Here is a 26,910-nt window from a genome sequence, read left to right on the forward strand (position 1 = left end):
CAGGCCTGCTGGGGTGGTTCTGCCAGGAGGCACACACCGGAAGAAACAGACTAAGTCAGGAATCATGTATACACACAGGCGATTCACACGGTTTTAGCAAGAAATGGCTGAATGGTAGACTGGACCTAAAACACTTGAGCCCTGGTAGGAAACCCTAAATGCACCAGGAAAATGAGCAGGGGGGAAAAAAGATGATACTCCACTGAAGAGACTTAGTATGTGTACTTCCAATACCATGAGGCCACGTGCTTCTTCCAATACAAGAAGTCTGTAACTTTAGAGATTGGTCCTTTTGGCTTTGCAGGACTGACGGCTAACGTGTGTGAAAGCTGAAGCAAGAAGGCCAAAGGCACCACGTGAAGAGTCAGCTGGGGTTCTCTGGAGCTGTTGTTCACCTGCTTCATAAAGAACCTCCCGTGTGAGCTCCTGCAAACAACATCCACCCACTATGTTTTAGACTCGGAGATCAAAGATCTTCCTCCCCATCTCCTTGTAGGGGGCTTGACCCTCTGGCAGGCAGTGATAGGCCATGGAAAGGGAAAGATGGCGGGCCCATGGCTTTCTGGCCCTGCTGCCAGTGGATGGTACACTCCTCTCAGGCCTCACCGTGAACCGCTTGAAAACCACGTGGGTCACACCATTCCCAGGGGCCTACTGCGTGTGCTGATGCTCATGTGCTGCTTCCCCACACAAACTACTTTCAGGAACACAGTTCTGGAAAGGTTCTCCCTTATCTAGCAAACCATCATCTGGTAAAACAGAGGAGAAAATGAAGGAGGGGAATGAAATGAGACTCAGATCCAAAAGTGATAAATCACATTTGGATCCTAGTAATAAAAATCAGTGGTTTTTCAGGGCGCCTGGGTGGCTCAGTCGTTAAGCATCTGCCTTCGGCTCGGGTCATGATCTCAGGGTCCTGGGATCGAGCCCCACATCGGGCTCCCTGCTCAGCGGGAAGCCTGCTTCTCCCTCTCCCACTCCCCTTGCTTGTGTTCCCTCTCTGGCTGTCTCTCTGTCAGGTAAATAAATAAAATCTTAAAAAAAAAAAAAGTGGTTTTTCTACCAGAATAATTTTTTTATTGTAATAGGAATAGGTGGGATGGAGAAAAAAAATAAAAATTAGAACTTTTCTACAGTCTCCCCTTATACAAATTATCCTGCACTTTTGGGGAAAATTGATATGATTTCCTTTCATTTTCTGCAAGTTGAAGAGAACAGCCAGCTAAAGAACTGGCTGGTTTCCCACCAGCTCCTGGAACTTTTTTCCTTTCTTTACAGACACTAATGATACTTTAAAATATATAAGTATCCTTGATCAGAGTAACCTCTTTGTCTGAGACTGCAAAGCTATACTTTCCCATTGATCTCTATCAGCCAAAGCATAGTTGGAAATTAGGAAAACGGGCCACAGGTATGTTTTAAAACTAGAATAATTCTTTGTTTCCCCCAAATTACTCAAAAGTTGAGAATCCATCACAACTTTTGTCGCCATAATAGAAATTTTTTGTGATGTTGGATTTTGCAGTATCTCAGTAAGTGGTTAACCCATCAAAAAATAAATTCTAAGGTTTGTTTAGATTTTCTTTCTTACAGAAAATGTGGGCTTTTGTCCTCCATTTCTAAGCCAGAAGAACTTTTAACAGCAATACCGCCAAGGAAGGCAGCCGTGAGGGTCTACAATTTTGATTGTTGTAAGTCTTAGTTCTTTTCTCCCTGCCCAGCCTACACCCTGACAGGTAACTCTTCAGCTTCTTGTGTACTTACTCTCAATACAAAGGCATTTATGCATGATAGCCACAAATACTAGGTTTTTTCCTCCCAAACTGAATTGAGAGTTCTAGCAATAATTCTAGAAAAACAAGCTATTTATAAGAGCTGAAAATGAAACATGAGAAGAACTTTTAAAAACTTGATTCTCTGACTGAAGATTCCTGAAACTTTTCCACTCAAGAGTTCGCTCTCTTCTGCAAGGTTTCAGAACTAGTGTGAATCTTCCAAGTAAAACGGATGGCGCAGCAGGTACAAGAGTGTGTCTCTGAGCAGGGCGGCCGGTCTCTGAGAGCAGGAAGGAGATGCAAGGTTCAGTCACATCAATTACCGCCTGCATACAGGGTTACTTCTCCAGTCCCACTCCCTGACATTGGCCATGAGGGTGTACTGGACAGAACTTACACAGGATGGGGATGGCCTGGGCATGGAATGTCAAAGCTGTTGAAAGTTACAGAAAGACTATTCTTAAGCCACTTCTCTCCAGGGAAGCAGGGGAGGGGAATCTGTTCTGGTTTTATAAAAGTTCCAGCTACAGGAATTCCCAAAGCATCCTTTCAAAAATAAAGTAAAAGTGATCCTTCAAATTTATTCACAGCAGAAATCCTTCTTTGAATATGTCCTATAGGAAAGGCAATGATAATCAACATAACAGCGGAACTGAAGGAATGGTATCCTAGAGCCCAGCTTTATGTCCCCCTATCCTTCCTGCAGAAGGCAGCTTGGCTGAGCAATTTGAAAACAGGCATCCTACAGCAAGGAGGAGTCCTGGTCTTTTCCTTGCTTCGACCTTAGTTACCAGAACTTAAGTCAAAAACTTTCCTTATGATTCCACCCAAAATAATTCCTGAGTTCTTACCAGAAGTGACATATTTTACTTACAGGACTTCCTATCTGTGCATTACAGCATAACACTAGTACCAAAAAGTAAAAATCACTTTCTAGCTTGGCAGCTGGAGTAATGTTTGTACCCCAAATAATTTCTTTTTTTTTTTTTTTTTTAAGATTTTATTTATTTGAGAGAGAGAATGAGGGATAGAGAGCACTAGAGGGAAGAGGGTCAGAGGGAGAGGCAGACTCCCTGCTGAGCAGGGAGCCGGATGCGGGGCTCGATCCTGGGACTCCAGGATCATGACCTGAGCCGAAGGCAGTCGCTTAACCAACTGAGCCACCCAGGCGCCCCTACCCCAAATAATTTCTAATCCAGGAATCAAAGATTTATGACTAAATATCCCACTGAAAACAAAACCAAGTCAACTCATTAGGATGTTTTACAGACTTCAGATGCCAGTAAGGGGAATTTTTCTTCACAGTTTAAGCTTACACCTTGCCAGGATTTTGACACAAACTCTATTACTTCAGCCAATTAGTAACTTGACTACTCTCGATGTCATTCTGTATTGTGTCTCCACATTGGTGAGCTGGGTGGACACACAATGTATGTGATTTCTATGAAGAGGTCATTTTGCAGTTTTAGTAACTGTGCACTTTAAAAAATATATTACACAGTGATGTAGAGAAGGGGAGGATGGGGAGTGTAAAGAAAAATGGATGATGGGAAACAGAAAGAAAAAAAAAAAAGAGCGAGTTCTCATCTGCCAGGGAGGCTGTACCTTCCCAAACCTACCCTGTGCTCTCGGTAATGAGCAAAATGTGTGTTTTGATGGAATGAAAACTATCTGTGCTGCACCCACTTCAGTTTTCTCAGAAGCAGAGCAACCTCACCGTAAGAGTCAAAATATTTTTCCTTCACAATGAAAAATGGATCCATCGTCATTTCATTAATTTTGGCATCCTAGCTAAAGATGATGTCAAGAGACCTTGAGCAGGTTCTGAACAATGCGGGGAACAAGAAAGAAAACAAGCACTAAACCTGTCAGTGGTAATAAATGACAAAAAAGCACCTTGGGAAATTCTCAACTCATAGTCACATATTCTTCTCTTCCAGATGAGACACATGAAGTGCTTAAGAAAAAGAAAAGAAAAAAAAAAAAAAAAGACTTGCCGGACCACACTGAAAGACTGGTGGTCCCTCCCACACCGTCGTGGGGTGGCACCTTTGGATCCATTAGGGCTGGCCTCGGGCCCATCTGTCTTCGTGCTCCGTCTGCCCTCCATCCCTGGACTAGACGGTCTGTCCAGCTCGCTGGCTTGCCTCAGTGCTGCAGAGCTAGCTGGCCCCAGGCTACCAGCTGCCTCCGCCACCTCACACGGGCAGTAGGGACAGGCTTCCCCAAGGTCTCTCCACCACGGCCACACTGGCTGGCAGGGACGAGGGGATCCCTCACTCTGAATGGAAGACCCCCGCGGGCACTTCCCAGGGTCTCTCTGACCGGAGTAGACTGGCGGTGCCTGGCAGAGTGCTGAGCGGTGGGCAAACAAAGTGTACTGAGCAAGCCACTTCCTCTCTGGGCCCCTGTTCCTGTAGGAGGAGGTGGCTGGACCACCCTGTCACGAACCCAAAATGCTAGGATTTGAAGTGACAGAAGGTTGTGGGTGTTTGGAAATAAAGGGAGATGTAGAGGAAAGGTATACTGAAGAAGAGTTTGTGATCTGTGCTGGTTCATACAGCAGCCACCCGCCCTATTTGGCAACTGGACACTGAAATGTGACTAGTATGTCTGGAGAACCGAGTTTTAAATTTAAAAACATACTCAATTCGGATACTGGAACACATTGCAGTGTGTTTGGAACAATTTGAATATGGGAATTGACTTTTCCAACTCCAAATTTTATTGGAAAAATACAGATCAAGTATTTCCAATAATTTAGCATCCAAATGAAGACATAAAATAACACTGGATTGCAAGACTTAATATGAGAAAAAGCAATGTAAAATTCCTCAGTAATAATTGTATATACTGAGTCATGTTGAAACTATTTTGGATATGTTCAGTCAAATAAAACATATTAAAATAAATTTAACTTTTTAAAAAGATCTTTAAATGTGGCTATTAGAAATTTGAAATTATGTGTGTGGCTCACACTACAGTGATTTCTATATAAAGAGCACATACTAACAAAAAGAGCCTAATTTGCCAGACATGATCTTCCAAAAGGTGGATATTTCTGCAAATGAGCACGAGAAGACACTCAGCAGTCAGTCATTAGGCTTTCTGTTTGAAAAGGCGAAGCACAAAGAGGTAGTAGGTTCCCAGGCGCTTGTGCTAAAAGAACCACTCATGCACGCATGGACTTGCCCAATCACCTGTTGGTCACTGTGCTCAGCACCTAGGACATACAGGTGAATGGGACTGGTTCCTGCTCTCCAGTAATCGATGGAAGAGAGAGACAAGTGACCCAGCAATCCCAGCATGTGTACAGAGGCTGTGGGAGCAGAGCTGGGCACGTAAGATAGAGCACAGAGATCGGCCCTCAGAAGACTGCTATCTTGGTCAGGCACGACGTGTCTCTTGACCATCCACAGAACTTACAATTTCACAATTTGATCCCTCACACTCTCGACACATAGCCAACTGCTCATGTGCTGAACAGATCATGTGGAATTCCCTTTAGGGTCCAGGCACTGGTGATATCAATGCAGAATAAGACAGAAAAGGCCCCACACTCTGCAGCTTCCACTCTTGTGAGTATGGGACAGGGGAGTCAACAAGCAAGCAAATCCATGAAGAAGATAATTCCAGAGAGTAACACGTGTTGTTAAGAAAATAAAGCCGTATGACCCAATTGAAAATGACTAGGTGGGGAACCACTGTTCATGGACTCTGCTTCTTTCCATCTTGGACTCTCCAGGAAAAAATAAGTCAAGATGGTGAAGAGACAATTGAGTTGAGTCTTTCACTCTATTAGGGTAGCGATGCCCCAAAACAGCCCTCTAAGTAAGATACTGATTGTGGTGGCTGATGGTAAATGTGAATGTTTTCTCCAGTAATATGCTCAATTCAAGTATATTTATTACTGAAGATAAACAATAGATATGCTCTTGTATCACTTACCTCCTAAACTATCTAGATAATCATAGCTTCTCTCACCTTTTATTAACTTATGATGAAATAACTATCCCAATAAGATTGATGGAGTATGTCCACTCTGTAATAGAATAAATTTTCCTATGCATCTTACAGAGATAAACCTCATTTCATAGCCAAACATAACATTGTAGGAAAGGATATCCTTTAGATATTTCACTAAACCCTTGCTATTTAATGTTTATATATAATCATATTTGAAGTGGCCCAAAGGAAAGATAACACAGGCAAGCAAATAAGGCAAAACAGCTCTTACCCCAACTTTGCTACATATAGTTGTAAGACTTTAGAGAAGTCCCTTAGCCTTCCTCAGGAGTCCCACATCTGTAAAGGGAAAGGAATTCTAAAGTCTTTCTCCCAGCATACACACTCTGTGAGGCCAAAATATAATTACAATAAGGATGCAATGATGGATTTACGTGTGCTTCTTCCGTGGGGGTGTCCCTGTCAAGATGTAAGGAAGTAAGTCTGCTTCAAAACATTTCTTTGAAGAGGAAACTAAAGGTCAAAGGTATGAAGGAGATAGGGTTTGAAAATTCAGGAATCTGCTGGCCTACTCAGTGATCATTTGCTAAAACTCTAGATGAGGGATGGAGCGGTGCACATGAGAAAGCAAAGGTTCTTATTTTTAAAAAATTTTTCACTGACTTGTGAGGCCATATACAGTGGCCGAGGGTAGTATAGTAACGACTAAGCACTATGCCAGATGTTGTAAAGGAAATCAGTCAACTATTCACACTACAACTCATGTCATCATTCATCACTCTGTGGACCGTATCAATCATGCAGGGATTTCCAACTGACAAAAAAGAAAAAAAAATTTACCTTCTTGGATTTGGCACTGACTTACTGCTGTAGAAAGAGCTACATGCAAAGTTTATAGCCTTTTCCTCTTGTAAAATGAAAATACCAGCATCTGCTTCTTACTAGTATGTTTTGATAGCTAATGTTTATGAAACAATACCATCACCACATTAGACAAAAACAGTTACATGTAAACACCAGGTATTATCGAGGTAGGTCTGTCACACGGAGGCTGCAAGTGCATTTAGGATTTGTCCCCTTCCCACCCGTCCTACACCTTGGTGAGTCTTGGTGGGTTTTCCCTCTCAGGTTGCTTCAGAAGGCCAATTACAAATTAGACTAATTAAACCTTCTGTTGTATGTTCCACAACTTTGTACCTTTTTACCTGCCCTTTATTATATCATGTTAGGATATAATCATAAGGGTTAGTAAAGTTTGGGGAAAAAAACAAATAGACTCATAAAGACAGAGAACTGGGGGTGGCCACGGGGGAGAACAAAGGGGCTGGATAAAATAGGTGAAGGGGATTAAGAGATACAAACTTCCAGTTATAAAATAAATAAGTCATGGGGATGAAAAGTGCAGCACAGAGCATATAATCAATAATATGGTAATAATTTTGCATGGTGACAAACGGTAGCTAGACTTACGGGGAGCACTCTGTAATATATTTACAGTTGACCCTTGAACAACATGGGGTTACGGGGGCCAACCCCCTGCACAGTTGAAAATCCACCTATAACTTTTGGCTCCCTCCAAACTTAACTACTAACAGCCTATATTGCCTAGAAGCCCTACCAATAACATAAACAGCGGATTAACATATATTTTGTATATGTATTATATACTGTATCTAACAATGAAGTAAGCTAGAGAAAAGTATGAGGAAAATCATGAGGAAGAAAAAATACATTTACAGTACTGAACTGTATTTACCAAAGTCTGTGAGTGGACCCATGCAGTTCAAACCCATTTTGTTCAAGGGTCGACTGCAATGGCTGAATCACTTTGTTGCACACCTGAAGCTAACAGAATATTGTCATGCCAACTGTACTTCAATTTTTAAAAAGTAAAGCTTGAATATTCAAAATATTCTGTTTGGGATATAAGGTTATATGTTTGGAGAAAACAGGTTACAAGGCTCTTTTTAAAAAGATAAAAGTTGAAAATGATTTTCTTATCCTTTTCCAATTTCTCTTTAAAAGGCGGGGGGGGGCACAGTAGAGGATAGATCTTTTCAAATACTACAAGGTGTGTGTTCAGGCAGATTCCATCCTACTCATTTTTTGTATTTTCTAAGGTAGGGGTCAGCAAACATTTTCGTAAAAGGCCAGATAGTAAATATTTCGGGCTCTGCAGGCCAGATGGTCTCTGTTGTAGTTACTCAACTTTGCTGTTGTAACACAAAAGCAGCCAGAGACCATAGGTAAACATGCCAATGTGGCTAGGATTCAATAAAACTTGATTTATGGATACTGTAATTGGAATTTCACATAATTTTCATGTGTCATCAAGGATTGCTCTTTTGATTCATTTTCAACCATTTAAACAGGTAAATACATTCTTATCTTGTAGCTGATTCAAAAACAAGGTTGGATTTGGCCCAAGGTCCACAGTTTCCTGACCGCCCCCCCCCACCCCCACTTCTGAGGCATCAATATTGCTGTTGACATACTGTTCTGAGGATTTCTGAAAAAAAGAGTGAATGGACACTACTCTTCAAACCTGATGCTTGCAATATTTATGTGTATACACATGTACATACACATATGTGTGACTGTGTGTATATTTGCAAAAATACCCATGAGCATCTACCCTTTGTATATGAACATAGTAACTGTCATTTGAGTCATAGAAAGACATATTACTACTGGCTTTTCTAACCCATGTACAGACAAGTCAAATTTCTTTATTAATTCACTCACTGACAAATATTTATTTGATACCTCCCTTACTGAAGTAGCATAATCCTACACATGTATTTATGACACCCAAACTCAACAAGTGCTCAGTAGTATGACAGTAAGAGAACAATTTTAAGTAGAACAACTGATCTCATAGGTAGCTCCATTTGAGGAACATTTGCCCTGGAGTGAGGCTTCAACGAGACCAAAACCACGATATTCTCCATGCAATGCACAGGCCATGTGGTTCACTATGGGCATTATATTTCCTCCCCTGGGTGGGAGCAGGGCAGAGGAAGTGTGATGTTTTATTTGTAACTTACTATTATAGTCTATGTATTTCCTACTAACTGACTTCAATTCCTTTGCAGAGCAGGAGTAAACAACTATTTATGGAGTATCTGCCATATTTCTAATATTCTACTAAAGCCTAATAGAAAAATAAAGAGTAAATGCATAACTTTTTGTTTTTAACATCAGAATCATGATTACAGATGTACATCCTTCTTTTTGGCATTATTTCACTAAAGGAACTAAACTTGGACATTTGTCAATAGTTAATGAATGGTGTGATTTTCAAACAATTGGGTGGCTAAGATGTGGACGCTATGGAAGACAAGCTTAGAGCTGTGATCTCCAAGGACTTCTGTCTGCTCTGAAAGACAGTGGGCTGTCCTTTAAGAAACAAATGATAGGTCTGTTCCTCTTCTTCCAGCTCCAACTTCTCCTTCACCCCAACGCATACACTCAACTGTTTTTCAGAGAAAGGGAAAGGCCAGATGGTTTTGGGGATTAGCAATGAGGAAAGGCCCAAGTTTCACCTCATGGTTGTTATTAAATTCTAGAGCAGATTGGCAGGGATACAGAATTCAGGCCATCTGAGAGCTCTTGGGGAGTCTTGGTCCGTTTCCCAATGAGCAGGTGTTGACATGGAAAAAACTGCCTATACAACAGCGCTGCAGGCACAGAGCCACTACGGTTCCTGAGGTGTGCAGAATCTTCCCCAGTACTTCCCCCTACCCCAGAAACCAGGCACTCAACTCTACACACCCGGATGTGTTGGGGGCCTGCCTGCAGCATACCAGATAAAACATATCAGTAACATTTTTCAAACTGTGGTCTATCCTGCAGAGGGGGTGATTCCACAACACTTGGCCTTACATTAAAAATTCTCTCCAGCATGTATTTAATGTAAATCTAATTTAATTTGGGTCCCACAAAATTTCACTACCCCCTTGTAGACATGCTGGTGCATTACAGATGGCACGCTGCATTAACTATTTCCTAGATGGAAACTGGTCTCAATAGCGTAGTCAAAATCTTCAATAGAGAGTCTTTTTGTTTTGTAGCCATGGTAGTAAAATCTAGTAAAGTTTAGCCAATCAGCCAATCAGTGGTAATTTCTCAACAGATATACCACTTTACTACAGACATGTAATGTGTTTTACCTTGTCAGGGAGCTGAGCAGTTAGACTGGAAAGAAAAGCATGGAATTATGGCTAGCAGTTTAACACAGATACAGTACCTGTGTCTATTTTTAACTATAACTTTCCAGCCAATTGAATATTTTTTTAAAGACCTGGGAAGCCATGAATATTGACTTATAACAAAGGAATATGAATGCTGATGCTGCTTCCAACCAAAATGTTTAGAAGTCATTTTCATAACAGTGATGTTTTAAAATGAAAACATGATGCTTATAAAATTTCCCCAATCTTTACGAGTACTTGTGAATGTTAACAGCAAAAACAAAAATCTTAAAGGAACTACTACATTTCACGATGCCATGTTCTATTAGGGTGGCAATAAAACCAATCTTTTCCATTAGTAGATCATCTCGAGTTTTAGGTAACTACAGATTTTGTAAAGCTCAAGACATCTTATTACATAGAAGGTAGCAATTAAAAATACAAGTAATTCTGCAAACTGTGGCTGTGTAGGGTCTTTTAGAAGTCATTTTATTTATTTTTCATGTCTTCAACATATATTCTAAAAATTTCAAATCATGGATCAAAAACTGGAAAGTAATCATATCGCATTACCTCATTTCTGTTAGAATGGCTATTATCAAAAAAGACAAGAAATAACTAGTGTTGGCAAGGGTGTAGAGAAAAAGGAGCCCTTGTGCATTGCTGGTGGGAATGTTAATTGGTGCAGACACTGTGGAATAACAATATGGATGTTCCTCAAAAAATTAAAAATAAAATTTCCATATGATCCAAGGACTCCACTATTGGATATTTACCCAAAGAAAACAAAAACACTAATTCAAAAAGATACATGCACCCCTATATTTACTACCGTTGTTTATATGGCCAAAATAAGGATGCAACCTACGTATCCACAGATAGATGAATGGCAAAGAAGATGTGATATATATACATATATATATCTCATATATATGTATACATGTGCGCATATATATAAAATATAAATCAAAATCTTCAATATAGAATCTTTTTGTTTTGTAGCCATGGTACTAAAATCTAGCAAAGTTTAGCCAATCAGTGGTAATAGTGGGATTTACTCAACAGAAATACCACTTTACTACAGACATGTAATGTGTTTTACCTTGTCAGGGAGCTGAGCAGTTAGACTGGAAATACATATATGCACACATGTACACACACACACACACACAGTGGAATACTACTGTCATAAACAAGAATGAGATCTTGGCATTTGTGACAACATGGATGGATCTAGAAGGTATTATGCTAAGTGAAATAAGTCAGACAATGACAAATACTATATAATTGCACTTACACATGGAAATCTAAAAAAAAAACAAATAACAAATAAACAAACAAAAGCAGAAACAGACTCATAAATACAGAGAACTGGTGGCTGTCGGGGCGGGGAGGGAAGTGATGGGTAAAATAGACAAAGGGGATTAAGAGTACACTTAATGGAAAAAAACGCACTGAAAACAGAACTATCAAATGATTCAACAATACCCTTTCTGGGTATGTATCTGAAGGAAACAAAATCACTATCTTGAAAAGATACCTACACTCCATGTTTTCTTCATAATAGTCAAGACATGGAAACCCAAGTGTCTGTAGACAGACAAATAAATTAAAAAATGTTACACAAGGGTGCCTGGGTGGCTCAGTTGGTTGGGCGACCGCGTTCGGCTCAGGTCATGATCCTGGAGTCCCAGGATCGAGTCCCGCATCGGGCTCCCTGCTCAGCAGGGAGTCTGCTTCTCCCTCTGACCCTCCTCCCTCTCATGCTCTCTGTGTCTCATTCTCTCTCTCACAAATAAATAAAATCTTAAAAAAAAAAGTTACACAAAACAACACACACACACACACACACACACACACACACAGAGGAATATTATTCAGCCACGAAAAGGAAGATAATTCTGCCATTTGTGACAACATGGATGGACCTTGAGGGCATTGTGCTAAGTGAAATAAGTCAGACAGAGAAAGACAAATACTGTATGATCTTACTTACATGCAGAATCTAAAAAAACCAACCTCACAGATACAAAGAGGGGATGGGTGAAACTGGTGAAGGTGATCAAAAGGTTCAAACTTCCAGTTATAAGATAAATAAATTCTGGGGATATAATGTATAGTGTGGTGAATAAAGTTAACAATAGTGTATCATATATTTGAAACTTGCTAAGAGAGTAGATCCTAAAAGTTCTCACCACAAGTAAAAGAGTTGTAGGTGATGGATGTTAAGTAAACTTATTATAGTAATCATTTTGTAATATATACATATATCCAATCACCATGCTGTACACCTAAAACTACTACAATGCTGTATGTCAATTATATCTCAATAAAACTAGAAAAAAATCATATTGCCATTATTCAGAAATAACCACCATTAACATTTTTGTATCTTATCAAAAACATAATCCCACAAATAGCTTCATAATCTACTTTTAATTACATGTCATATATGTTATATATGTTTTATATGTTTAATTATATGTTATATATACAATGAATATCCATACAGGTCACTAACTACTCTTCTCTAACTTTCAAGTGGTTGTATAGTATTTCATATGATGAATCATATTTTAAAAAATCAACCCCTTTCATTAGACATTTAGATCACCTCCAATTCTTCCATGAGAGAAACAATGCTATCAATGACCACTCTTTTCATCGGATGAGTTCACACATACATAGGTAACATAGGCTAAATTTCCAGAGGTAGATTTCCAAAAAGGTGAAATGAATGTGACTTAATAGCAAGATGTAAATATATGCTTACAGATTTGTAGAATTAAACTGTATTCCATTATCACATGCCCAACTCTACTTACATTTTCTGTGTCCAAGAATTGCTCTACTGACAGACAAGAAGGGAAACGTAGAGACATATATTACCTATGCTATGGTAAACTGCTTACCTTTCATATTACCTACAGTTTATCCACAGCTGAGAAATATCTAAGACTCAACCTATTTTTAAGCCCCAAATCAACATAGCCATGATAATTTTCACTAGTGCCACACTTTGAATTCTTAAAGTATTATGGACCAAAAAATAGCTTGAAACTTTACTGGTCTGGGGTTGTGAAGATAACCAAAATATATAATTATGTATAAAACAAAAACATATAAACAATCACAATCTTCCTAAGTATTAATGGGAGAAAAGACATTGCTTTTGATTAGACACCAAAAAACTTAATGTTCTGTAAATTCCAGAAAGATGCATGAAGATTGTTGTATCGCAATACAGATAAGACAACTATTTACACAAAACTGCCAAATTCATGACAATTCGCCCATAATAGTATACCATAATATGTGATAGATCACAAAAATGGTGCTAATTCTCCCCTGCCCCACATCCACAGTCATATGGAATTGGTGGTAAAGTCTATTTTTCAACCTTGTAAATCTGGGTTGTTCTTGCGACTTACTTTGGTCAATAAAATGTGGATAAAAAGCAATTCTGTCATATCCCAAGACTAGGCCTCAAGAGAACTTGCACATTTCTATTCTGTCTAGGAACACTGCTGATGCACTATGTGAACAAGCCTGGCTTAGCCTAGTAGATGATAAGAGACATGTGGTGCATTATCCAGATTTCCCAGCCAACAGCCACCCAAACCCCAAAAGCAGAGCCACCTAGCAGACTGGCAGCTGGTCAAGGACCCCTCTGTGAACCCGCCTGGACTCTAAGAACTTCCTAAATGATCCTAGCCCAAATGGCCTACTCATAGATAAATAAATTGTTATTATTTTAACTTACTAATGTTAGAGTGACTTGTTATGTATCACAAATAACTGAACCAAAAAAGTCAGAGAATACAATTTACAAATACTATGAATAAATATACTAGGGACTAGATATTCAAAGATAAATGAATATTATGAATAACTTCATGCCAATAAATTGAAAATTTAGATGAAGTGGACAAATTCCTCAAAAAAAATTGTAACTTACTAAAACTGACAAAGGATGAAAAGGAAAACTTTAGGGACTTTTTTTTTAATGAAACTAAAATCATACAAAATCATCCTACCATAGAAACTCCACGCCCATATGGTTTCACTGATGAGTTTTATCAAATTTTTAGGAAAGAAATATCAATACTACACCAAACTCTAGAAAATCTGAACAGACCAATAACTAGTAACAAAATTGAATCAGAAATTTAAAAACTCTCGCCAAAAAAAGCCTAAGACCAAATGGATTCACAAGCGAATTCTACCAAATATTTAAACAAGAGTTAATACTTATTCTCCTCAAACTATCCCAAGAAGCAGAAAAGGGAGGAAAGCTTTCAAGTACATTCTATAAGGCCAGCAGTACCCTGATAAAAACAAAGACACTACAGAAGAGAAAACTGCAAGCCGATATCCTTGATGAATAGAGATGCAAGAATCCTCCACAAAATATAAACAAACTGCATTCAATAATACATTAAAAAGATCATTCACCATGATCAAGTGGGATTTATTCCAGGGATGAAAGAATGATGCAATATTTACAAATCAACATGGTACACCACATCAACACAATGAAGGTTAAAAATCACATGATCATTTCAAAAGAAGCAGAAAAAGCATTTGACAAAATTCAACATCCATTCATGACAAAAACCTCAACAACGCGTGTTCAGAGGAAACATACCTCAACATAATAAAGGCCATATATTAAAAAACTCACAGCTGACATCATACTCAATGGGGAAAACCTGAAAGCTTTTCTAAGATCAGGAAGACACTCTCACCACTTTTATTCAACATAGTACTGGAAGTTGTAGCACAGTAATCACACAAGAAAAATAAATAAAAGGCATCCCAATTGGTAAGGAAGAAGTTAAACTGTCACTATTTGCAGGTGACATGATCCTATACATAGCAAACCCTAAAGACTTCACCGAACAACAATTACAAGTAATAAATGGATTCAGGAAAGTTGCAGGATACAAAATACACGGAAATGGGTTGCATTTTTATACACTAATAATGAAATGGCAGAAAAAGAAATTTAAAAAAAAATTCCATTTACAATTGCACCAAAAAGAATAAAATATGTAGGAATAAGCTTAATCAAGGAGGTGAAAGACCTGTACTCTGGAAACTATAAAACAATGATAAAAGAAATTGAAGATGTCACAAACAAATGGAAAGATATTCCATGCCCATGCACTGGAAGACTTAATATTGTTACAATGTCCATACTACTCAAAGCAATCTGCAAATTCAATGCAATCTCTCAAAATTCAATGCAACCTCAAAATACCAACAGCATTTTTCACAGAACTAGAACAAATACTCCTAAAATTTGTGTGGAACCACAAAAGACCTCCAATACCAAAGAAATCTTGGGAAAGAAGAACAAAGCTGGAAGCACCACAATTCCACATTTCAAGATATACTACAAAGCAGTATTAATCAAAACAGTATGGTGCTGGCACAAAAATAGACATGTTGATCAGTAGGGACAGAGAGCCCAGAAATAAACCCAATTAATCTAGGACAAAGGAAGCAAGAATATTGATGGGGAAGATAGTCTCTTCAATAAATGGTACTGGGAAAACTGTACAACTATATGCAAAAGAATGAAACTGGACCACTTTCTTACACCACACACAAAAATAAACTCAAGATGGATTAGAAACCTGAAACCATAAAACTCCTATAAGAGAACATAGGCAGTAATCACCTGACAGTGGCCTTAGCAACACTCTTATAGATAGGTCTCCTAAGTCAAGGGAAACAAAAGCAAAAACAAATTATTGGGACTACACCAAAATAAAAAGCTTTTGCACAGCGAAGGAAACCATCAACAAAATGAAAAGGCAACCTAGTGAATGGAAGATGATATTCACAAATAATATGTCTAATAAGGAGTTAATATCCAAAAATATAGAAAGAACTTATCAAACTCAACACCAAAAAAACCCGCCAAATAATCCAATTTAAAAAATGGGCGGAGGACCTGAATAGACATTTTTATACACAAGACAACCAGATAGTTAAAAAACACATGAAAAGATGTTCAGTATCATTCATAATCAGGGAAATGCATATCAAAAGTACTGTGACAGGGTTCTGGGAGCAAGATGGCGGAGGAGTAGGAGACCTGGATTTCGTCGTCTCAGGAATTCAGCTGGATAGGGATCAAACCATTCTGAACACCTACGAACTCAACAGGAGATCGAAGAAAAGAATAGCAACAACTCCCTGAACAGAAAAGCGACCACTTTCTGGAAGGTAGGACATGCGGAGAAGTGAATCCGTGACGATATTCGGGAGGATAGACGGCAGGGGAGGGGGCGTCCGCCGGCCGCTTCTGGCAAGTGATAGAGCCGCGGAGCACAAAATCGGAACTTTTAGAAGTCAGCTCCACTGAGGGACATCGCACCAGTGGCTACGGGGGGGGGTGGGGGTGGGGTGGGACCCTCGCAGGGACAGTGTGGTCTCAGGACCCTCGGGGTCACAGAAAGACTAGGAGTGCCTGAGTGCAGCAGAGCTCCCAGGTATCAGAGCGGGGAAGCCGGCTGCAGAGATGGAGCCGAGATGCGGGCTAGCAGCTCAGGGTTGCCATAAACCGTGATCTGCGGCCCAGTCGGGCCACTGCTCCTCCAGCAGGGACCCAACGAGCGGCAAATCCAGGGAGACGCCCCATTCTCCCCAGGGAGGAGCGAAGCGCACCGCACCGCACCGCAGGGATCTGCTGGGTCTGGAGACTTCACACCGAATCAGGTGCCAGAGATAGAATCACTTGGTCACAGGCCAGAAGACCAGAGAGTGCGGCCAGAGACCGGGGAGATGGGAGTGACTGACTGCTTTTCTCTGGGGGCGCACTGAGGAGCGGGGCCCTGAGTTCTCAGCTCCTCCGGGGTGCAGATTGAGAGGCCGCCATTTAAACTCATCCTCCAAAGCCCAACGGAAACCTTGCAGGGAATAAAAGCTCCCGAGAGCAAACCTGAGCGGATTACTTAGCCCCATCGGCAAGGGCAGGGCAATTCTGCCTCCGGCAAAGACATTTGGGAACCATGGCAACAGGCCCCTCCCCCAGAAGATCAGCAAGAACAGCCAGCCAAGACCAAGTTTACTGATCAATGAGAACGGCAGAACTCCAGTGCTAGGGGAATACTGCACATAGAATTCATGGCTTTTCCCCCCTGATTCTTCAGTCTTTCAAAGTTAATTTTTTTAATTTTCTTTTTCTATTTTCTTTTGAATTTTCTTTTCCATTTTTTCAACCAACATCTTATCAATCCCTTTTTTAAAAATCTTTTTGATTTTTCATTTTTAGAGTCATATCCTATCCCTTCATTGTAATCAACCTTATTTTTGGTGTGTGTGTGTGTGTGTATATATATATATGTATATATATATTGTTCTCTCTTTACAATTTTGGGATACAGTTTCTTGTAACAGACCAAAATATACCCTAAATCTCTAGTGTATGGCTTTGTTCTAGTCTCCTGCCTGATCACATTCCCTCCCTTTTGTTTTTGTTTTCTTAAATTTCTCTTTGTTCTTTTTTCAACCAACTTCTTATCAATTCCTTTTATAAAATCTTTTATAATTTTAATCTTTACCATATTCCATTCCTTCATCATATTTACCCTTCTTTTTGTACACATATACATTTTCTTTCTTTAAAATTTTGGGAGGCAGTTTCTTCTAACAGACCAAGATAGGTCCAAAATCTAGTGTGTGGCACTGATCCATGCACCAGCCTGATCATATTTGATCATATTCTTTTTTTTCCTTCTTTTTCTTTTTTCTTTCTTTTCCCCCGATTTCAGGTCTCTTCTGATTTGTTTAGTGTATATTTTTCTGGGGTCGTTCTTACCCTGTTAGCATTTTGTTCTCTCATTCATCTATTCTCCTCTGGACAAAATGACAAGATGGAAAAACTCACCTCAAAAAAAAGAACAAGAGGCAGTACCCACTGCCACGGACCTAATCAATATGAACATTAGTAAGATGTCGGAACTAGAGTTCAGAATGACGATTATAAAGATATTAGTTGGGCTTGAAAAAAGCATGGAATATACTAGAGAAACCCTTTCTGGAGAAATAAAAGAACTAAAATCTAACCAAGTCAAAATCAAAAAGGCTATTAATGAGGTGCAGTCAAAAATGGAGGCACTAACTGCTAGGATAAATGAGGCAGAAGAGAGAATTAGTGATATAGAAGACCAAATGATGAAAAATAAAGAAGCTGAGAAAAAGAGAGATAAACAACTATGGGATCATGAGGGCAGAATTCGAGAGATAAGTGATACCATAAGATGAAATAATATTGGAATAATTGGGATCCCAGAAGAAGAAGAAAGAGAGAGAGGGGCAGAAGGTATACTGGAGCAAATTATAGCAGAGAACTTCCCTAATTTGGGGAAGGAAACAGGCATCAAAATTCAGGAGGCAGAGAGAACCCCCCTCAAAATCAATAAAAATAGGTCAACACCCCAACATCTAATAGTAAAACTTACAAGTCTCAGAGACAAATAGAAAATCCTGAAAACAGTTCAGGACAAGAGGTGTGTAACCTACAATGGTAGAAACATTAGATTGGCAACAGACCTGTCCACAGAGACCTGGCAGGCCACAAAGGACTGGCATGATATATTCAGAGCACTAAACAAGAAAAATATGCAGTCAAGAATACTATATCCAGCTAGGCTGGCATTGAAAATAGGAGAGATAAAAAGCTTCCAGGACAAACAAAACTAAAAGAATTTGCAAACACGAAACCAGCCCTCCAAGAAATATTGAAAGGGGTCCTCTAAGCAAAGAGAGATCCTAAAAGTAACATAGACCAGAAAGGAACACAGACAATATACAGTAACAGTCACCTTACAGGCAATACAATGGCACAAAATTCATATCTTTCAATAGTTACCCTGAATGTAAATAGACTAAATGCCCCAATCAAAAGACAACACAGGGTATCAGATTGGATAAAAAAAACAAAACCCATAAATATGCTGTCTGCAAGAGCCTCATTTTAGATGCAAATACACCTACAGATTGAAAGTAAGGGGGTGGAAAACCATTTACCATGCTAATGGACATCAAAAGAAAGCTGGGGTGGCAATCCTTATATCAGACAAATTAGATTTTAAACCAAAGACTATAATAAGAGATGAGGAAGGACAGTATATCCTACTTAAAGGGTCTATCCAACAAGAAGATCTAACAGTTGTAAATATCTATGTCCCTAACATGGGAGCAGCTGATTATATAAGGTAATTAATAACAAAAGCAAAGAAACACATTGACAACAATACAATAATAGTGGGGGACTTTAACAAACCTCTCACTGAAATGAACAGATCACCTAAGCAAAAGATCAGCAAGGCAATAAAGACTTTAAATGACACACTGGACCAAATGGACTTCACAGATATATTCAGAACATTCCAACCCAAAGCAAGAAAATACACATTCTTCTCTAGTGCCCATGGAACATTCTCCAGAATAGATCACATCGTAGATCACAAATCAGGTCTCAATGGGTACTAAAAGATTGGGATCATTCCCTGCATATTTTCGGACCACAATGCTTTGAAACTAGAATTCAATCACAAGAGGAAAGTCAAAAAGAAATACATGGAGGCTAAAGAGCATCCTACTAAAGAATGAATGGGTCAACTAGGAAATTAAAGAAGAATTTAAAAAATTCATGGAAACAAATGAAAATGAAAACACAACTGTTCAAAATCTTTGGGATGCAGCAAAGGTGGTCCTAAGAGGAAAGTATATAGCAATACAAGCCTTTCTCAAGAAAAAAGAAAGGTCTCAAATACACAACCTAACCCTACACCTAAAGAAGCTGGAGAAAGAACAGCAAATAAAGCCTCAACCCAGCAGGAGAAGAGAAATAATGAAGATCAGAGCACAAAGCAATGAAATAGAAACCAAAAGAACAGTAGAACAGATCAACGAAACTAGGAGATGGTTCTTGAAAGAATTAATAAGATTGATAAACCTCTGGCCAGATTTATCAAAAAGAACAGAGAAAGGCCCCAAATAAATAAAATCATGAATGAAAGAGGAGAGATCACAACCAACACCAAAGAAATACAAACAATTATAAGAACATATTGTGAGCAACTATTTGCCAGCAAATTAGACAATCTGGACGAAATGGAGGAATTGCTAGAGATGTATCAACTACCAAAACTGAATCAGGAAGAAATAGAAAACCTGAACAGACCCATAACCACTAAGGAAATGGAAGCAGTTATCAAAAATCTCCCCAAAAAAAGAGCCCGGGGCCAGACGGCATCCCAGGGGAATTCTACCAACCATTTAAAGAAGAATTAATACCTATTCTTCTGAAACTGTTCCAAAAAATAGAAATGGAAGGAAAACTTCCAAACTCATTTTATGAGGCCAGCAGTACTTTGATCCCAAAAATCAGACAAAGACCCCATCCAAAAGCAGAATTACAGACCAATATCCCTGAACATGGATGCAACAATTCTCATCAAAATAATAGCCAATAGTATCCAACAGTACATTAAAAGGATTATTCACCACGACCAAGTGGGATTTATTCCTGGGCTGCAAGGTTGGTTCAACATCCACAAATCAATCAATGTGATACAATACATTAATAAAAGAAAGAACAAGAACCATATGATCCTCTCAATAGATGCAGAAAAAGCATTTGACAAAGTACAGCATCCTTTCTTGATCAAAACTCTTCAGAGTGTAAGGCTAGAGGGTACATACCTCAATATCATAAAAGCCATCTATGAAAAACCCACAGCGAATATCATTCTCAATGGGGAAAAACTGAGAGCTTTCCCCCTAAAGTCAGGAACACGGCAGGATGTCCAGTATCACCACTGCTATTCAACATAGTACTAAAAGTCCTAGCCACAGCAATCAGACAACAAAAAGAAATCAAAGGCATCCAAATTGGCAAAGAAGAAGTCAAACTGTCACTCTTTGCAGATGATAAGATACTTTATGTGGATAACCCAAAAGACTCCACCCCAAAAGCTAGAACTCATACAGGAATTCAGTAAAGTGGCAGGATATAAAATCAATGCATAGAAATCAGTGGCATTCCTATATATCAATAACAAGACAGAAGAAAGAGAAATTGAGGAATCGATCCCATTTACAATTGCACCCAAAACCATAAGATACCTCAGAATAAATCTAACCAACAAGGCAAAGAATCTGTACTCAGAAAACTATAAAATACTCATGAAAGACATTGAGGAGGACACAAAGAAATGGAAAAACGTCCCATGCTCATGGGTTGGAAGAACAAACATTGTGAAGATGTCAATGCTACCTAGAGCAATCTACACATTCAATGCACTCCCTATCAAAATACCATCCACTTTTTTCAAAGAAATGGAACAAATAATCCTAAAATGTGTATGGAACCAAAAGAGACCCCGAATAGCCAGAGGAATGTTGAAAAAGAAAAGCAAAGCTGGTGGCATCACAATTCTGGACTTCAAGCTCTATTACAAAGCTGTCATCATCAAGACAGTATGGGACTGGCACAAAAACAGACACACAGGTCAATGGAACAGAATAGAGAGCCCAGAAATGGACCCTCAACTCTATGGTCAACTAATCTTCGACAAAGCAGGAAAGAATGTCCAATGGAAAAAAGACAGTCTCTTCAACAAATGGTGTTAAGAAAATTGGACAGCCACATGCAGAAGAATGAAACTGGACCATTTCCTTATACCACACACAAAAATAGACTCAAAATGGATGAAAGACCTCAATGTGAGACAGGAGTCCATCAAAATCCTAGAGAACAGAGGCAGCAACCTCTTCGACCTCAGCCATAGCAACTTCTTCCTAGAAACATCGCCAAAGGCAAGGGAAGCAAGGGCAAAAATGAACTATTGGGACAAAGCTTTTGCACAGCAAAGAAAACAGTCCACAAAAACCAAAAGACAACCCACAGAATGGGAGAAGATATTTGCAAATGACATATCAGATAAAGGGCTAGTATCCAAAATCTATAAAGAACTTATGAAACTCAACACCCAAAGAACAAATAATCAATCAAGAAATGGGCAGAAGACATGAACAGACATTCTTCCAGAGAAGACATTCAAATGGCCAACAGACACATGAAAAAGTGCTCAACATTGCTTGGCATGAGGGAAATCCAAATCAAAACCTCAATGAGATAGCACCTCACACCAGTCAGAATGGCTTAAGTTAACAAGTCAGGAAACGACAGATGTTGGCGAGGATGCAGAGAAAGGGGAATGCTCCCACACTGTTGGTGGGAATGCAAGCTGGTGCAGCCACTCTGGAAAACAGTATGGAGGTTCCTCAAAAAAGTTGAAAACAGAGCCACCGTATGACGCAGCAATTGCATTACTGGGTATTTGCCCCAAAGATACAAATGTATTGATCCAAAGGGGTACGTGCACCCCAATGTTTATAGCAGCAATGTCTATGATAGCCAAACTATGGAAAAAGCCAAGATGTCCATCAACAGATGAATGGATAAAGAAGATGTGGTATACACACACACACACACACACACACACACACACACACACACACAATTGAATATTATGCAGCCATCAAAAAACGAAATCTTACCATTTGCAACGAAGTGGATGGAACTAGAGGGTATTATGCTAAGCAAAGTAAGTCAATCAAAGAAAGACATGTATCATATGATCTCACTGATATGAGGAATTCTTAATTTCAGGAAACAAACTGAGGGTTGCTGGAGTGGTGTGGGGTGGGAGAGATGGGGTGACTTGGTGATAGACACTGGGGAGGGTATGTGCTATGGTGAGCGCTGTGAATTGTGTAAGACTGATGAATCACAGACCTGTACCTCTGAAACAAATAATACATTATATGTTAAAAAAAAAAAAAAAAAGAAGAAGAAGATAGTAGGAAGGGAAAAATAAAGGGGGAGAAATCGGAGGGGGAGACAAACCATGAGAGACTATGACTCTGAGAAACAAACTGAGGGTTCTAGAGGGGAGGGGGTGGGGGGATGGGTTAGCCTGGGTGATGGCTATTAAAGAGGGCATGTATTGAATGGAGCACTGGGTGTTAGACGCAAACAATGAATCATGGAACACTATGTCAAAAACTAAGGATGTAATGTACGGTGATTAACATAACATAATAAAATTAAATTAAACAAATAAAAGGAAAAAAAATAAATAAAAATACTATGACATATCACCCTACATGTGTCAAAATGCCTAGAATAAAAAAGACAAGAAGTAAGTGCTGGAAAGGATGTAGAGTAAAAGGAACCCTCGTATACTGTTGGTGGGAATCTTAGTTGATGCAGCCACTGTGGAAAACATATGAGGTTCCTCAAAAAATTAAAAATAGAACTACCATATGATCCAGTAATTCCATTACTCAGTATTTACTCAAATAATACAAAAACACTAATTCAAAAAAATATATGCACCCCTATGGTTACTGCAGCATTATTTATGATAGCCAGGATATGGAAGCAATTCAAGTGTCCATCAACAGATGAATGAATAAAGAAGATGTACGATACACACACATATACAAACACACACACACCTACCTCTAGGGCATTATGCTAAGTGAAATAAGTCAGACAGAGAAAGACAAATACTATATGGCTTCACTTATATGTGGAATCTAATCAACAACTCAAGTGAGTAAAATAAACAAAAGGCAGCAATAGACCCATAAGAAACAGAGACTGACGCCTGCCAGAGGGATGAAGGGGAGTGGGAGATACAGGTTTTCAGTTATGGACTGAATAAGTCATGGGGATGAAAGTTACAGCACAGGTTACAGTCAATGGTATTGTAATAGTGTTGTATGGTAACAGGTGGGAGCTATACTTGTGAACACAGCATAATGTACAGACTTTTTCAATCACTGTTAAACTCCTGAAACTAATGGAACACTGTGTGTCAACTATATTTCAATAAATATATGTATATATCACACCAAGTCTTTCAGAAAATAGAGGAGATAGAGACACTTGAACTCAGTTTATGAGGCCAGCATAATCTTAATACCAAAGCCTAACAAAGAAATTAACAAGAAATATACAAAATGATCTCTCTCATCAAGATATATGCAAAATGATTTAGAAAATATTAGCAAAATCAAATTTAGCAATAGAATGGGTTTATTCCAAGAATGCAAACTTGATTTAACCTTCATAAAAGTCAATGAAGACAATGCATCACAATAGCCAATAAAGAAAAAAAAAATCAAATGACTATTTTAACAAATGCAGACAATTCATTTGACAAAATTAAACACCCTTATGATATTTTTTTAAAATTCACCAAGTTAGGAATTAGAAGTAAATTTTCTCAATCTGATAAAAAAAAAAAAGTCTATGAAAGACCTACAAAAGCTATTATACATAATGGTAAAATATTGAATGCTTTCCTACTAAGAGTGAGAACAAAATAAGCATGTTCCCTCTCACCACGTCTATTCAACATTATACAGGAGATCTTAGCCAGTATAAATAGGTAAAGAAAAGAAATAAAGTCATAAAGATTGGAAAGGAAGCGTAAAACAGACTCTTCACAGATGACATGATTGTTTCCATAGAAAGATCCTTAGGAATGTACAAAACAACTAGAACTAATAAGTGACTTTAGCTTGGTTTCAGGACACAAGATCTGCATATAAAAATCAACTATATTTTATATGCTGGCTGCAAACAATTGGAAAATAAAGTTCAAGGGAAAAAAAAGAAAGAAAAAAAGAAAAATCCTCCTTTTGAAAGCACCAAAAATCACTAAATGCCTCAGAATAATTTTTTAAAGTAATCTCTACACTCAACATGGGGCATGAACATACAACCCCAAGATCAAGAGTCACATGCTCCACTGACTGAGCCAGCCAGGAGTCCCTACTTAGGAATAAATTTAATGAAAGACATGCAAGACCTCCACAATTAAAGTACATTGAAATCATTGCTGAGAGAAATTAAAGAAGATCTAGATAAATGTAGAGATATACCACATTCATGGGTTAGAAGTCCCAACATTGTTAAAATGTCCATTTTCCTCAGATCTACAGATTCAATGAATTCCCAATCATAACTTCACCCAGTTCTTTTAATAGACAAGCTTATTCAAAAATTTGTAATAGGATAAAAAGGACCTAAAACATCCAAAGCAATCTTGAAAAATAAAAACCAAGTTGGAAGACTTACCCTACTACCTTAAGATTTATTATAAAACCACAATAATCAAGAGAGTATGGTACTGGTGTTAAGGTAGACAGATCAATGGAACAGAAATAGACCTACACTTACATCTTTGATTTATTTATAATAAAGGTACAAAGCAATTCAACTGAGAGAAGAAAGTCTTTTGAACAAATTGTGCAGAATAACTGCATAGACATATGGATAATAATGAGCCTCTACTCCCACTTCACTCTATACACTAGAAGTAACTCAACTTCTATCTTACCAGATACTTATAAATGACCAACACATAAAAGGCTGCTTATCATTATTAGTTATCAGGGCAATACAAATTAAATCCACCATGAGATACCAAATAACATCCAACTAGGGACGGTAAAGTTAAAAAGACAGACACAAACCAAATGTTGACAAGAATGTGAAACCACCAGAACTCTAATACATTGTTGGGGGATGGGAGAAAGGGGGTGAAACTGTACAATTACTTTGGCAGTTTCTTATAAAACCACACTATGACTCAACAATTTCACTCCCATTTACACAAGAGATAAGAAAGCATATGTTCACAAAATACTTTACAACAATGTTCACAGATTTAGTCATAATAACTCAAAACCAGGGACAGCCTAGGTGTGGATCAACAGATGAATGAATAATCAAACTGGTGCATTCATACAATTCATATTACTCAGCAACAAAAAGCAACCAACCGCTGTTATACATAACACACAGAATCTCACACACATTATGCTGAGTGAGAAAGATCAGAACAGTGGTTGCCTGCTGGGAGTAGGGATGAGATGGGAAATGACCGAGAAGGGGCATGAGGGAATCTTCTGGGGTGATCATTATGTTTTATATCTCAACAGGGTCCCTTGTAAAAATTCATCAAAGGGTATACTTAAATTTGTGCATGCCACAGTATGTACATTTTATCTAAAAAAAAAAAGGTAAACACATATTGATTGCCAGTTAAACTGGTGTGCACATCTTACTTTGAAATGCATAAAAAATAGGATGGAATAATGGATGGATAGATTGGCAGACAGATACATAGGTAATAAAACAAATACAGAATAATGTTAATTGTGGACTCTAGGCAGTGGGAATATGGGCATTCATTGTATGGTTCTTTCAAATTTTTGTGTATTTGAAAATTCTCTTAATAGCATTTTTTTTGTATATTTGAAAATTCTCTTAATAGCATATTAATAGCTTAATAAAAACTAAAACTGATACTACAAGGTAGACAGACCACTTTTGTTTCTATACAATTTTCATATATGAGAGATTAATTTCTTACAACAACTCTGTAAATATAGACAAGGCTTGCATCAACTGTGTTTTACAACTGAAGATACTGTCTCTTAAGGGACCTTGCCCAAAGTGTCAGTATAGGAAATAGTAAACTAGCAGTTCCAGGGGACATCAGACTTTATTTCATAAAGAGCCAGATAGCAAGTATCTTAGGCCATACATTCACTGCCACAACTACTGCACCCCGCTTTTTGTAGTATGAAAGCAGTCAGACACGATTTGAAAATAAATGGACATCGCTGTGTTCCAATAAAATTTTATTTACAAAAGAAGGCATGAGCCAGGTTTGGCCCATGCGTTATAGTTTGCTGATCCCTACATGATAATGCAGGTTCATTCACTATAGAAGTTATAGCAAAGGATTGATTTTAGAGTCAGACTGACCTTGTGTTATACACCCCTGGGTTATTATGACACTTCAATTAGGTAACTCTTATACAGTAACTAGCATAGTACCTGTTTTAAAGCAGATATTTAATAAATTTTT

At 38.5% G+C, this 26,910-nt stretch overlaps 1 protein-coding gene across 2 annotated transcripts in view; it reads right to left on the reverse strand.

Annotated features, from left to right (window-relative positions):
* The window catches only part of ANK3 (ankyrin 3), a 689,507-nt gene that overhangs the window by 345,497 nt on the left and 317,100 nt on the right, over positions 1-26,910 (reverse strand). The window lies entirely within an intron of this gene.

Source organism: Zalophus californianus, chromosome 15 (assembly GCF_009762305.2).
Source record: "Zalophus californianus isolate mZalCal1 chromosome 15, mZalCal1.pri.v2, whole genome shotgun sequence".
NCBI classification, from domain to species: domain Eukaryota; kingdom Metazoa; phylum Chordata; class Mammalia; order Carnivora; family Otariidae; genus Zalophus; species Zalophus californianus.